Here is a 13,522-nt window from a genome sequence, read left to right as displayed (position 1 = left end):
TTGGTAGACTTATAGGTAGGTTTTAATATTTTCTCGTGATTGTATGTTTTTGATAATCCTGTCGAATGGTACTGAATCTCATCTAGATGTTAGCTAGCTACACACCCTGTTTCATTCTTTATGACAATTTGATAGTGCACCGTTTCCATCAGCAGCCAAGTCGCCAAAACCCCATAATTGCTCTCCTTTTCTTCAGCTGCATCTTGTTTTAAAATCCTCCTTCAAAGTTCAGCCATATCAGAGTAAGCACTTCTTACAATGACCAAAGTTTTCTAATTATTCGTTATTGAGATATTTAAAGAAATGCAAAATTGGCATTTTTATTTTGCTAACTGTATTTTTATCCACACAACTACAGTTTTCCCCGCAAGAATCAAAGGTCGAGAATGCTGTAAAAACGGATCCTTGCTCATCTAAGAGGAATGGCCTACAATCGAAGCCAACGGTCATCTCCGCCAGGTCCGCATCCCCGGGCCCACGCCCTCAGGCCCCACGCACCAGCGCGCGCTGTCAAAGGCGCTTCCTCCCTGGAACGCGGGATTCCGGGGACAGTGTGTGCACCCAAGTTTAAAAGTTGTCACACTCTTGTTGGAAAGAAATGGAAACATCACCACCAGGAAGGTGGCCACTGAAGACTCCCGCCCACTCCAGCTGGCAACCAAAGGCGCTTGCGGGAATCTACGGGCCGACCTTTTAACTCAACACAAGCCCCCCAAGCTCTGCGGCCTTAAAACAACACCAGCCCGGCCGGTGCGGAGTTCCCGCCACCTCCACGCCTGCCTTGGCCCGTGACTCGAGACCCTGGCGGCGGGCCGGGCTCCCTCCGTCTAAGCAGGGACCCGGCGAGCGCATCCCACGACCCTCAGCAGCAATTGCAGGCCTGGCCGACCTGCACCCCATGGACACCCAGACGGCCGCGTTCCCGCCGCGGGGTAGGGCGAGGCCAGCGGCGCCTGCGCACTCGGTGACCGGGCCGCCCTGCGCCTCCGGGCGCACGCAGTACCACGTGACCCACTGCCAGTACCCAAGATGGAGGCAACGGCGAGGCCTGGCCAGCTCCCCGCCTCAGCCTGCACCCCATTGTGTGCCCTCTAAGCGCGAATTAGGCTCGCAGACACGCGGTGCTGACCGCTAGGTAGCCATGCGGGCTACCGAGTGGGACTAGACACGGCTGGGGCCCGTGTTTACGGTCACTATTGACTCCGGGTCTCTGCGCCTCCTCAACCGCGAAGCACCCAGCGGCTGGCGCCCGGAGCGTCTCTTGGTACGCCCCGCCCCCTAGAATTGGCAGTTCCAGGAGCCAATGAGGTCCAGGATGCGTGCGGGGAGGCGGGCAGGGGTGGACCCTCTCTGCCGCTCACGGGGCGTCCGGCCCCGCGGTTGGGCAGCCGCTGGGCGAGGGGTGGGAGAAGACGGGCCGTGCGCAGGTTTCAGCGGACCAATGGAAGGCCGGCCAGGCGCCCGGGGCGGGCGGGCGGGAGGCGGGGCCGAGCCGTAATTGACGAGCTCTTCATTAGAAACCAGGCGGGAGGGCGGGGCCCACATGGGGAGGTGACGCAAGGCTGCCGCAGCCAATGGTTGCCGAGCCGCCGGCGGGCGGGGCGGGGCCGGGTCGGCTGACGGGCGTGCAGGGTGGCCTATCGCCGCCCGGCTCGACGCTGGAGGGGGGAGAAGCATCATGGTTCAACGTGGGTCAATTTTTTGTGAATGAGGAGGGGAGGTTGTGGGGCCGCCGCCGCGGAGCACCGTCCCCGCCGCCGCCCGAGCCCGACGCCGCCGCCGCGAGCAGCCTCCCAGCTGGGCCCCACGGCGGCGCCGCGGCCGCGTCCCGGCTGTCGCAGCCGAGCCCGAGCCCGCGCGCCGGCGGGTGGCGGCGCAGGCTGAGGAGATGCGGCGCGGAGCGCCCGAGCAGGGCTAGAGCCGGCCGCCGCCGCCCGCCGCGGTAAAGCGCAGCCCCGGCCCGGCGCCCGCTGGCCCATTGGTCCGCCGTCCGCCCCGCGCCCCGCGCAGCCTGCAGGCCTCGAGCCCGCGGCAGGTGGGACGCCGCCGGTCGCACACCCCGCCCCGCGCGCGGCCGTGGGAGGCGGGGGCCAGCGCGGGCCGCGCGGCACGTGGGACCCCGCCGGTCCCCAGGGCCGCCCGGCCCCTTCTGGACCATTTCCAGCCGCGCCCGCGAAGCGGCCTCGCCCGCTGTGGCGGGGGGCGCGGGGGTGGGGCACGGCAGGCAGCGGCGCCGTCGCCCGGTGCGGGGCCCTCGCCCCGAGCAGGTGGCTCCGGGCCCGCCGGAGTGAGGGCGGGGCGGGGCGGGCGCCGGGGCCGGGCGGGCGCCGTTTATGTAACTTTGTCAAATGCTGTGAGTTTGCATAAAAACGTCCCTGCCGGGGTCCGCGGCCCCTCGCGTGTCGTCGCGGCTGCGAGCGCCTGGGGGGTCGCGGGAGGGCGGGGGGCTGCCCGGGACCCCCTCGGCTCAGCCCGCAGGGCGCCCTCAGGTCGAGACGGGGCCCGGTCCAGCTCGGGGGTGGGATCCGCGTTTCCCCGCGTTGCGAAAACACACCACGGAATCATAAGCAAATTATCTCGTATTTACATTGAGCGTTGAATTATTTGACACTGTTATAGCAGGAGACCGTGCGTATCAGTTGGAAAGGCCGGGGGTGGAACCCAAGTGTACTCATTTAATGCACATCAAAAATTTGTAATAACTTGAGGCAGCTGATATGAGTGTTTTCTTTATTGCATGTTGTAAATTGACCTGCTGTGACACAATTTTCAAATAAAGCGTTGCAGAAATTAAACAAGTTATTTTAAAACTAATGACTTTCTTAACTAAATCCTAATTGCATGACTGTAGAGACCTACCTAATTGCTTGCTGAGAGCAGTTCTGCTTGCTCTCCGTGAGGGAGGAAAGGGCCTATGTAGTCACTTTGCCGCCCGGTTTTTCTCTATTCAGGCTTTTCTGTTTATTCCCACAAATCACTGAAGCAGTTAAGGCCTGGGAGTAAACCTGTAAACAGCCCTGGCCCAGGGCCAGCCCAGCAGGACTGGGGGGATACTGGCAGGTTTGCACCTTGACCTGGTTTCACTTTTTCTTTTGTAATATGATCGTGGTTGCCTGGAGTTTTAATTGCTTCTGATAATTCTGTGCATTATTTTCGGGACTGTCCAAAGAAGGCTGGTGTGGTGGTTTCAGGACCCAGCCAGGAAAGGTGGTAGTGGTGACTGGGGAAAGGGAGGGTGGAAGGGAGGGAGATCGAATTAAGAAAACTCAGCTGCTTGTACACAAATATACACTACAGCAGTTACAAAGCAACAAAAGTTATTGCAGAATTTTGCAGTAACTATGGCAACACAATTACTCTATTATAATTGGAAATGCAGAATGCCACCCAGTTAGAAGTTTCATCAGAACGGAGTTTGGGATATCAAAAATATGTGAAATTTAATTTTTTTTCAGGTAGCTCCTGTGAATTCTGAAATCTGTGTTCAATTACCTATTTTTAAGACTGATCGAGCCTTCCCAGATATTCTACTCTCTGGGATCTGTGGCATCTTTCCCCAGAAGAACTCACATTTGTGTGGGAGGGAAGTATTTTCATGCCTTAAAAACACATACCCCAACACATTGTAAGACTTCTATAGCTTTCTGGGCTCTGGGCTTTTATTTTAGAGATCAAATCCCATCCTAAAGAGAGCAGTGATCAATTAGAAAAGAAGCCGCTGTACTCAGCAGGCAGATGCAACGCTGCCCTCTTTAGGGTTCTTCCTCCTGCAAGGGGAGCTGGCAGCAGGCGCGCCCCCCGGGGAGCCCTGGGCTAAGGGGCGGGGCAGAGGGAAGATGACTGGACTGCACATAGGCCTGGAAGGCCTAGGGATGAAGGACAGATGTGGCCTCGGAGCCCTGAACCAGAGAGAATGTTCTGTGTTCAGCAGCTTCCTAGCCATGCAAAATAAAAATCCCCAAATGCCATGTTCTCAGAGGCTTTGGGGGCTGTTGCTGTAGCAAGATGGACAGAACAACCTGGCACACTGGCCACGTGCGGCTCAGGCAGCCCATCTGGACTCTCTGTGGCCAGAGACCTGGTTGAGAAGGATGCCCTATGGATGTTTACCAGGAGGGCTCTAGTGCTGGAAGTTTCCACACATTGTGGGGTTGCTGCATTTAATTTCGTTATAACTCTTTCCTTTTAACTACTGCATATTTATGCCCAGTAATCGACTTCCATTCTCCAGCTTCATTGTGAGGTTTCAATGCAGCGTGAATGGCTTTGAATTCCAATCCTTTGATGTTGGGGGTGGCACCAAAGGAAAGGCGACTTTATGCTGTCTTAATTGCCGGAGCAGAAGAAACATTTCATCACTCCTGTAGAATTCGTCCATACCGTTCTCTATTGAAAACGGCTGGGCTTTGATAGCTCAGAAGCTGCCATGAGTAATATATTAATACCTGATGTAGGGCGCGAAGGAGCCGCAGAGGCCGAGAGAACTGCCGCTGCTGAGAGGCAGCGGGGCGACAGGCTGTGGCCGGGCTTTCCCTCCGAGGCTCAGAATTGATGACTGTAGCCAGGGATGGGGACGTGAAGGGTGAAGGGGCCCAGTCTCCACCTAAACTTCTGGCTGTGGAACCGGGACTGAGCCCCTGCCCCGTTGTTTGCAGCCCCCAGTGTGTCCTGGAATAAGGAGTTGGAAAGGATGGATTTGGAGGGAGTGTTTGTTTTGATCTCAGATGGTCAGCACATGCCCTGCCATGTGGTGGGTTCTGGATTTTGGCCTTGACATTAGAGGTGGGTACCGCACCTTCTGGTTCATGTCAGATGATGGGTGCCATGTTGAAAGTGATGCTACCTTTGAACAGACCTTAACTCATTCATAAGCGTTTCTGTGGGAACAAGTGTCACTGAGGTGATTAAGTTCTCTTTATACGGTCAGTTTTCTTCTCTTGGGCTTTTGTGAGTGGGAAGAGTGGGACCTGTTTCGGGGTGGCATGAGGGCTGTGGTGCCTGCAGCCTTAAATGGCCATGTCCCCTTGCTGGCGGGGCCTCGCTGACACACCTCCTACTCACTTCCTAGAAGGAAGGTCGGGGTTCTATATAGATTGCCTGCACCGTGACTCCCAGTATCACTGTCGGGATGAGGATGTCTCCCAGAGCAAGGAGATGATGCCACGAGCAGCTGTCACATGCCCCCATAGCTGACGCCAGATGGGCACCTGCTTGGGGCTCGTGCTGTTTTACACACTCACCGTGTAGGTGTCAGCACAGCCCTGCAGGTGGGCTCTACCTCTGGAGGAACTGGGGGTAGAATGAAATGGACCATCTGCCTCCCCCTGCGTCTCCAGTCCCAAAGGCCAGTTCCTCTCCGTGCGTCTGCTTCTGGGCCGGTGGTGACCTTGAAGCTGAAGGTCAGCTTGTCGAGGTGCTTGGGCCAACACAGCCTCTTAGAGAAGAGGACAGTTTGGAATACCTTTCTAGTTCAGTGTCGTTAGACTTTCTAGTGCTGTGTCGACTGTCCTTGGAGCTGTTACAGGCGTGTTTCACAGGGTCTGGGAAGTACTTCTGGCTTTCTCATGCTGTCTTATGTCACGTGTGATGCTGCAGAACTGGAAGACATCGTGTTCTTCTCCTGCAAAGTCCCCAGGATGCCTGGAGGCAGGTGGGGGTGATGGAAGGGAGCCGGTGCTCCAAGTCCACTTCAGCCAGAGCAGCTTTTAGTGTTTGCTGTTCAGTCTGTTGATTACCTTGGAAGATGTTATTGGAAGAAAGCATTTGAGGACCAAGTTAATCTACTCTTACAATACCAACCCAGAAACCTTAAAGAAAATCTTGACAGATTTAATAGGATAAGAGTTTTTAAAAAATCTCTTTGGCAAAAGACCCATAAGCCGGGTTAAGAGACAACAAGAGAAAAAATATATAACACGTTATGCCTGTGTGAGCTTAATAGTCAATATATAAAGAGCTTGACAGACCAATAAGGAGAGCATGAGATCACCATTCAAGGTGAGCGGAGCATATGAATACTGAGTCCTCGCGGCTAGCGAGGAAACGTTAGCATTACTAATCAATTCGGTGTAAAGGAGATTCCCTGTATGCCTATCATTGGCGAGTTTGATGATACTTGTTGCTGGTGATAATAATAATTCCGGTTTTGTAAGGTTTTTGCAGAGTTTAAGTTAATGTATGGAAATTGCCTTGAATAGGGCCTGGCATGGAGTAAGCATGACATAAATGCTGGCTATTTATTATCATTTGCTCTCTGGAGGGACCGATATGTATTATTATATAAAATATAATAGGGCTGGGCAAGGTGGCTCATGCCTGTAATCCCAGCACTTTGGGAGGCCAAGGTGAGAGGATCACTTGATCCCAGGAGTTCAAGACCAGCCTGGGCAACATGGTGAGACCCCATCTCTACAAAAAATAAAAAAAAAAAGCAGGCACCCGTGGCGTGTGCCTGCAGTCCCCGTTACTTGGGAGACTGAGGCAGGAGAATCAGGTGAGCCTGGAAAGTCAAGGTTGTAGTGAGGTGTGATTGTGCCACTGCACTTCAGCCTGAGTGACATAGCGAGACCTGTGCTGTGCCCCCAAATTTATATATATGATGTATAAATATAAAATAGTAATTACTGAATTGCTCTCTAGAAAAGTCTTAGGTGTCAAAATCTTAAATACCATTCCCCTTGTCCCCCCAGTTCTACATTTCGAAATCCATTCTAAGGAAAGAATATAAGTGTGTGGATATCCAGATGTGTGTGGAGGTCGGGGCTGCATTATTTATAAAAGCAGTACTTGTTAAACCCGCTGGCATTTCTGCACTGTGGCATCCTCCATATGTAGACAGGCAGAAGTGTGCAGTTTAACAGGGAAAGGCGGGGTCTGGAGCAGTCCCCAGGCCACTCCTTCTGGTTTTAAGTACTTGAGTCTCTAAGGTAACCATCAGAGGTGAGGAAACGGGGTTCACTTTTCTTTTATGCTTGGTGGTATTGTAGAGATGTTTTTGGTAAGCGTGTATTACTTTTTTACAGTAGTAATTTGAAAAAATGTAGATATCTCCATTGGAAAGAAAAGTACTCTAAGTCCTTGGCAAGTTGATAAATATGCTTTGCAATAGAAGAATTTAGGGGCATTTGTTTTTCCGACTCACATGTAAGCTCTTCAAGGTGGGGACTGACCCTCCGGGTCTGGGCGGACTCTGGTACAGCCCGTCCTGCAAACAGTCTCCTGGGTTTCCACCAGCAGCAGGTTTGTACTTCTCATTCCCTTGCTTGAAACCCTGGCATGACTTTCCCATATTCTTAGGATCCTAAGGTCTCGGGGCCCTGGAAGGCCTTCCTGATCCTGACCTCTGTTTTACCAGCGTCATCTGATAGCACTTGCTCTGTTTGTGGAGTTTCAGCTGCCACCTGCTTTGCTTCCTAGCTCTTTCTAAGTCCCCTTTGACCCCAGGGCCTTTGCACACACTGTTCCCCTTCCTTGGAACAGCCTCCCTTTACCTCCCTTATCTTCAGCCCCTCAATTCATGCTCATCCTCTCATCCTTTGGCCCCCTGTTAAACTTAGCCTAACAGCTTCTTTCCTCATTTCTAACAGCATCCCGTTGTGCAATTTCAAGAGTACATTGTGACCTTAGTTGTTTAATGCCACCTCTTCTACTAGCTGGGGCTCTTTAGGGTTGAGGGGCCCTGAGGGCCTCATCCCTGCTCTGTACCCTGTGCTTGGCAGTTTAGGTGCTCGAAGAATGAAAGAAAATGAATGAGTGAATGAATGAATGAATGAATAAGTAGCCAAGTGAATGGCACAGTGTGGGCCTTGGGTGGGAGAGCTGGGGTGAGGCCCCCCACCTCTGGCCTGGCTCCTCTGCGGGGTTCTTGCCAGTGCTCTGGAATTACTTGTTTCCTGACACCCCCTGCCCCCATCTGGGAACTTCTTGGTCCTGATTTTGGAGATTATATGCTCCTAAGGAGATGTCATAAATGCAAGTGGAGGGGACTCTGTGATGCAGAAAGGAATGGGAGGGAGAAGGGCCTTCGACACAGCTGTCAATTGGCAAATGCGACTGTTGTGCCAAGGCCAAGGCAGGTGTGTGCGGCTTGTTCTCCAGCCACTTTGCCCAGGGCCTCAGCGCGTGAGGAGGCGAGTGGTGCTTTTATGAAGGCGTTTTTCTCTGCTTGTTTTAAATTAGAATTAATGACATTATTTAATCACTTGTTATTTAGCATCATAATTTTAATGTGATACCTTAATATGTTTGCGTACATAAACATTTTGGAGTCTGCTCTGTTTAAAAACATGAGTGTTGGGCTTTGTTAGTTTACTGTTGTTTATGAAGTACTCCGTCTGTGTGAGCCAAGTGCTTTTGCTGGATTGATGTTTAAGCTTGAAACAATAAATCAGTTCTTACGACCTGAAAGTCTGAACCAGCGTTCCAAGCGGGAGTGTTGTTCAGGCAGTGATGGGATTGCATTTTCCCTTGGGAACGGCCTGTCATCTGGTTTATGTATTGCTATTTGCTGGAGCGGTTCTTTTTGAAACTGAGGAAGAGAAGTTTTTGTGGTATCTCCACTGGCCTCCCTGGTGGTGGGGTTGGGGTGGAGGGGTGATGGTGCCTGGGGGCCATGTTCCCTAAGTATTTCTAATTGATTAGTTATTATTTTGCAAATTCTCATTCTACACCCCAGCCCAAGTACTAGGTTTTACATGAGATGAAACTCAGTTGAACACATTCTCTGTGCCAGATGCAGTGGCCGGCCCCATGACCCCAGGCTTGGTCAGGAAAACTGGCCTCTGCCCACAAGAGGCTTTGGTGTTGGTAGGGACAGAGGAGAAGAAGGAGCTAAACAGGCAGGTGCACACAGGTCACCATCCTGAGCACCAGGGCTGTGGCTGGAGGGCTTGCTTGGTGGGGAGAGCTGTGGTGCAGGAGCCAGGCCCAGATGAGGAGGAGGGAGAGGAGGGTGGGTGGGTGGGAATGGGGTGTGGTCCTTTTTAGCCAGAGCCAGGGTTTCGGGGCCACAGTTGGGTGAAAAGAGCATTGTGGCCACTGAGGTCTCTGAGGCCAGAGTGCGTGAGCCAGCAATGACCCGGGCCAACTGGCAGGCTGCCTGGGTGGGGCAGAGGTGTGGTCTCCACAAAGGACTTCCTTGCTTTTTCATGTATGTGTAGTCTTCTTGCATTTAATGGAGGGTTTGCTTCTGTTCTTTCTGTTTTGTGCATTGGTGCCTGGCTCCAGCTGGGTGATGGACCTGATCTCTCTTGTTCTAACTTGGTCAAGGCAGGCCCATTCAGATGCATCCCCAGGAGGCCTCCAGGTGGCCCATGGTGTGGCTAGGCCTTCCCTGGGGCACCTGCTTGTTGGTGGTGCTATTGTGGGGGCCTCTGCATGAAAAGCAAGGGCAGCTCTCAAAACAGGGGCATCATAATTTTAATATCATAATTTTAATATGATACCTTATTATGTTTGCATACATAAACATTTTGGAGTCTGCCGGGGGTCCCAGCCCAGTGGCTCTGAGACGGGGGCCGCATCCAGAAGGGAGGGAGTTCCTTCCTTCCTTCCAGCGGTGCTGGTGAGAGCTTCCTCTGTGCCTAGGTCCAGGATTCTGTAGAGTAGCTGTCAGGACTGAAGCCTGCCGGGAGTCCGTGTAGAAACCATGCTGGAGGGGACTTGCTGGAGGACCCAAGCTGGCACCCCACTGCCACCAGAATTCCGACTATGAGGCTGAGCCCAGCCTGGCCCATCTGCAGGGACCTTGCTGGCTGGCACTGTGCCATTTAAGTCGAGTGGCAGAAAGTGGGGCCCCAGCAGGTCAGCAGAGCATGGCCAAGGGCCCCTGAGCCCCAGTCCTCCTTGTGGCCTGGGGCTCATCCCAGCTGACTGTTGAGGACTTGTCCACCCCCAGGACTCATGTCCGAGTCCCGTAAGCTCGGGGGTTAGAGTGTGCTAAGGATGCTGACCCCCATTCCGCCTCTGGGGCCTGTGGACAAGGAGGGGAAGATGGCCTGTGGGTCCACACAAGTGAGGCGTGTCTTCATTAGTGATGCTAACTGTGCGTCTTTGCTCACAGGATGTGGGTGGCCCCCTGACCCTTTAGACCTTTAAAGGGAGCCGTAAGGAAAACCACTGGGAGGTTCTGGCATGTTAAACCCCCTTCGCTCTGAAATTGACATCAGATTTTGCCCTGAAGAGCTCCTCAGAGGCGGTCACAGTCCCCGTTCTTTGGAGAACACTTGTTTGCCAGCTCAAGGGCTCTGTGTTGGAATCTGCCCCTTGGCTCTCCAGGTCAGAAGGACCATCAAAGGATATGTCACTGGGGTTCCTCTGTCCTTCCTTTTGCCTCCTTTTGAGTGCCTGCCCTGAAGCAGCTTGCTTTCCTTTGCCCCTGAGTGTGCAGTGCAGCCCAGCGTAGCTCGGTCGCCGGCTGGGGCCACAGCTGACCTGCAGAGCCCTTTCGCACATGCCCGCTGCCATGGAGGGTAGCAGCCGGGCTGGGCCGTCCCACCCCTGCCCGCCATGATGGCCCTGGGCAGGATGGGGCCTGGTGTGGGAGCATCCAGCTCACCTCCCAAGCTGGTGGGGACGTTGACCTTTGGGCTTTGGAGTTTACAACCAAGCATGTGCGATGCTTCTCTCGGCCCCTCCCTGAAGAAGGGCGTCTTTCCATGTCAGCATGCCGGCTTCAGCACACGTGGGCTGTGTTCTGGCAAAGTTCTGTTTTCAGAATTCTCCTGGTTAAGCAGAGGCCAGAGCTGAGGAATGTGGGGGCTGCAGAGGGCCTCCTCTCCTGTTTCACATGTTCTTCTCCTGGTTCCTCGGTGCTCTCGTGGCTGTGGGGTGAGGGTCTGATTGGTGGATGTGCTCACTTCTGCTCGCCACACTGCCGATGTGCCTGCAGTGGACAAGAGTGATTGGCAGTGATGTTCTGTGTTCCATGGCTCTGGGGTGTTGAGTGGGCATGGACTGAGGTCCCAGCTTCACTGTCATGACCCCGTCACCTCAGTGAGTCCTTTGTCGTCTGCTGAGTGAGTGTCTCTCCTGCCGAGGCTCAGCTTACCTCTTCCTTCTCCCCCGGTGGCTCTGAGGACACGCAGCCCTCTCTGCTGGCACGTCTTGGGAGGAATGAGGAGTAGGGTATGTCCCCTGCCAGGGGCCTGCTGCCGACCGGGCCTTGGATGCACCTGTAGTACTTTCTGAGGCCCCTGCGCCCGCTCCGGGCATCTCTTCAGCATGCGGGAGGTCGTGGTGTGGTGGACGTCTCCCCGAAGGAACTTACTACCGTTTGAGAACAAGCTCTTATCTGCCTTTGTCCTTGCAGGGACTGTGTCATAGTTTATAGGGATTAGACTCTTGAAAGCTCAGAAGCACCCTGATGCTTCCCACAGACACGGTCAGCCCCCAGGGCATGCTGCGCTTGTCAGGGATCTGAAGGGCCAGTGTCCTACCCAGTATGCGGAGCCCGGCTCGTGACGGTGGCTGAGCTGCTGTGGCATGTCCAGATTGTGCCTTGGTCACAGTGTGATTCGTATTGAGACCAGTGGTGCCAGGCCAGTCTGATGGACACTCTATGCCACGGCTTTGCTGTCCATCATGCTTCCCAGTGTGCTGGGAGAGGGAGCTGCCCTGAGACTGTGGCTGTGTGTAAATCCAGTCTGCCCGCTTTCCCTCCCCTTGATTCTTTCTGTCCCATCTTCACTGCTTCTGATTTGCATTAGCAGCGAACCTGAAGGACAGTGTGCATTTTGCTGGCTGCTTTCGTCAGAAGGCTACTGGGTATGGCTGCAGTGTCTCAAGGGAGGCTGCATGGCTGGGTGCTCGGGTCCAGGCTCTGGGCACCAGGCATGTGGCAGCTCCTGGTAGCAAAGTGAGGGGTGGTGCCGCTGTGGAGGGCAGTGAAGGACGTCTGAGAGATGGGAGAGGTCAGGGCTGGGGCTGTGGCCGTGTGATGCCACTGTGGGCACGGCTCCTCCCCAGGTGGAGGGTGGGAAAGGCATTCTAAGGGGATTTTGGGGGGGTGGCTTCCAATATGTATATATATATTTTTGAGACAGAGTCTTGCTTTGTTGCCCAGGCTGGAGTGTACTGGTACAATCACCACTCATTACAGTACAATTTCCACTCACTGCAACCTCGATCTCCCAACTTAAGCAATTCTCTCGTCTCAGCCACCTGATTAGCTGGGACCAAAGACGCATGCCACCATGGCTGGCTAATTTTTTGTATATTTTGTAGAGATGAGGTTTTGCCATGTTGCCCATGGCTGGTCTCAAACTCCTGGGCTCAAACAGTCTGCCCCCCTCGGCCTCCCAAAGTGCTGGGATTACAGGCATGAGGCACTGCCTGGCTGGCTTCCAGCATTGAGTAGGGAGGTATTTCTGGTAGCTCCCCATCAGGTAGGATCTCTCTATGGAAGGTACAGGTACTGTGGCCTTAGAGAATTGATTGGCTTGTTTTCCCAGAAAGTGCTGGAGAAGAAAGTATTCAGGCACGGTTTGATCCACCTCCTCCACAGTGTCATCTGGGGCTTCTTTGCCCTACCTTGGGAGAGTCAGCTTCATGGGATACACGGGCCCTGCCTGCTGCTCCCAGGGTTATACACTGGCTGGTTCACACCCATCAGGAAGGACAGCAGCTTTGTGTTAGCAAGTCTTGGATTCACTCTCCTTTGGTCTGGCTCCAGTCACGTATTGAACTCTAAACCAGTCACTGTGACCGGGGTGCAGAGTGCACTGACGGACTCAGCCTGGGTGCTGGATGTGCCCCTTCTGGAAGCTGGCTGGGGTATGGAATTCACTGATGTCAGGAAGGAAAGGGGAAGTGGACAGATGCTGAGGAGGGAAGCTGCCAGTAGCGTCCTCAGTGAATTTAGCAACTCGTGCCTCATGAATTCCAGCAGCAGTTCCAGAACAGCCTTGGTGTGGGCTCAGCATGCATGGGCACCACACTGAATGTTCTGCAGACCTTGCCTCAGAATCCCGTAGCAGGCCTCTAGGAGGGAAGGGTGGGCCCCATCCTGTGTCCGGAGTTGGTTCCTTCCAGTGGGTTCTTGGTCTCGCTGACTTCAAGAATGAAGATGCGGACCTTCATGGTGAGTGTTACAGCTCTTGAAGATGGTGTGTCCGAAGTTTGTTCGTTCAAATGTGTCTGGAGTTTCTTCTTTCCAGTGGGTTCCTGGTCTTGCTGACTTCAAGAATGAAGCCGCGGACCTTCGTGACAAGTGTTAGGGCCCTTAAAGCTGGTGCGGACCCAAAGAGTGGGCAGCAGCAGGATTTATTGTGAAGCGCGAAAAACAAATCTTCCACAGCATGGAAGGGGACCAGAGTGGGTTGCTGCTGTGGTGGCCAGCTTTTATTCCGTTGTTTGTCCCCGCCCACGTCCTGCTGATTGGTCCATTTTACAGAGTGCTGATAGGTGCATTTACAATCCTTAGCTAGACACAGAGTGCTGACTGGTGTGTTTTAATAGAGTGCTGATTGGTGTATTTACAATCCTTTAGCTAGACACAGAGCTCTGATTGGTGCGCTTTTACAGA

At 53.8% G+C, this 13,522-nt stretch overlaps 1 protein-coding gene across 6 annotated transcripts in view; it reads left to right on the top strand.

The window, feature by feature from the left end:
- Positions 1 to 1,011: 1,011 nt before the first annotated feature.
- HDAC4 (histone deacetylase 4) overlaps positions 1,012 to 13,522 on the top strand; it is a 356,361-nt gene continuing 343,850 nt past the window's right edge. For 4 of the 6 annotated variants that reach the window (XM_017875573.1, XM_017875571.1, XM_017875572.1 and 1 more), the window contains exon 1: positions 1,012 to 1,264. The gene's annotated coding sequence lies outside the window, so the exon portion shown is untranslated. Of the gene's footprint in view, positions 1,265 to 1,620; positions 1,689 to 1,797; positions 1,943 to 13,522 lie in introns of those variants that run through there. The other 2 variants (XM_017875568.1, XM_017875570.1) reach the window with 2 other exon arrangements.

This window comes from Rhinopithecus bieti, unplaced genomic scaffold, assembly GCF_001698545.2.
Source record: "Rhinopithecus bieti isolate Rb0 unplaced genomic scaffold, ASM169854v2 scaffold_7884, whole genome shotgun sequence".
NCBI lineage: Eukaryota > Metazoa > Chordata > Mammalia > Primates > Cercopithecidae > Rhinopithecus > Rhinopithecus bieti.
The sequence above is the reverse complement of the archived record's forward strand: the minus strand, read 5'-3'. Positions and strand labels throughout refer to the sequence as shown.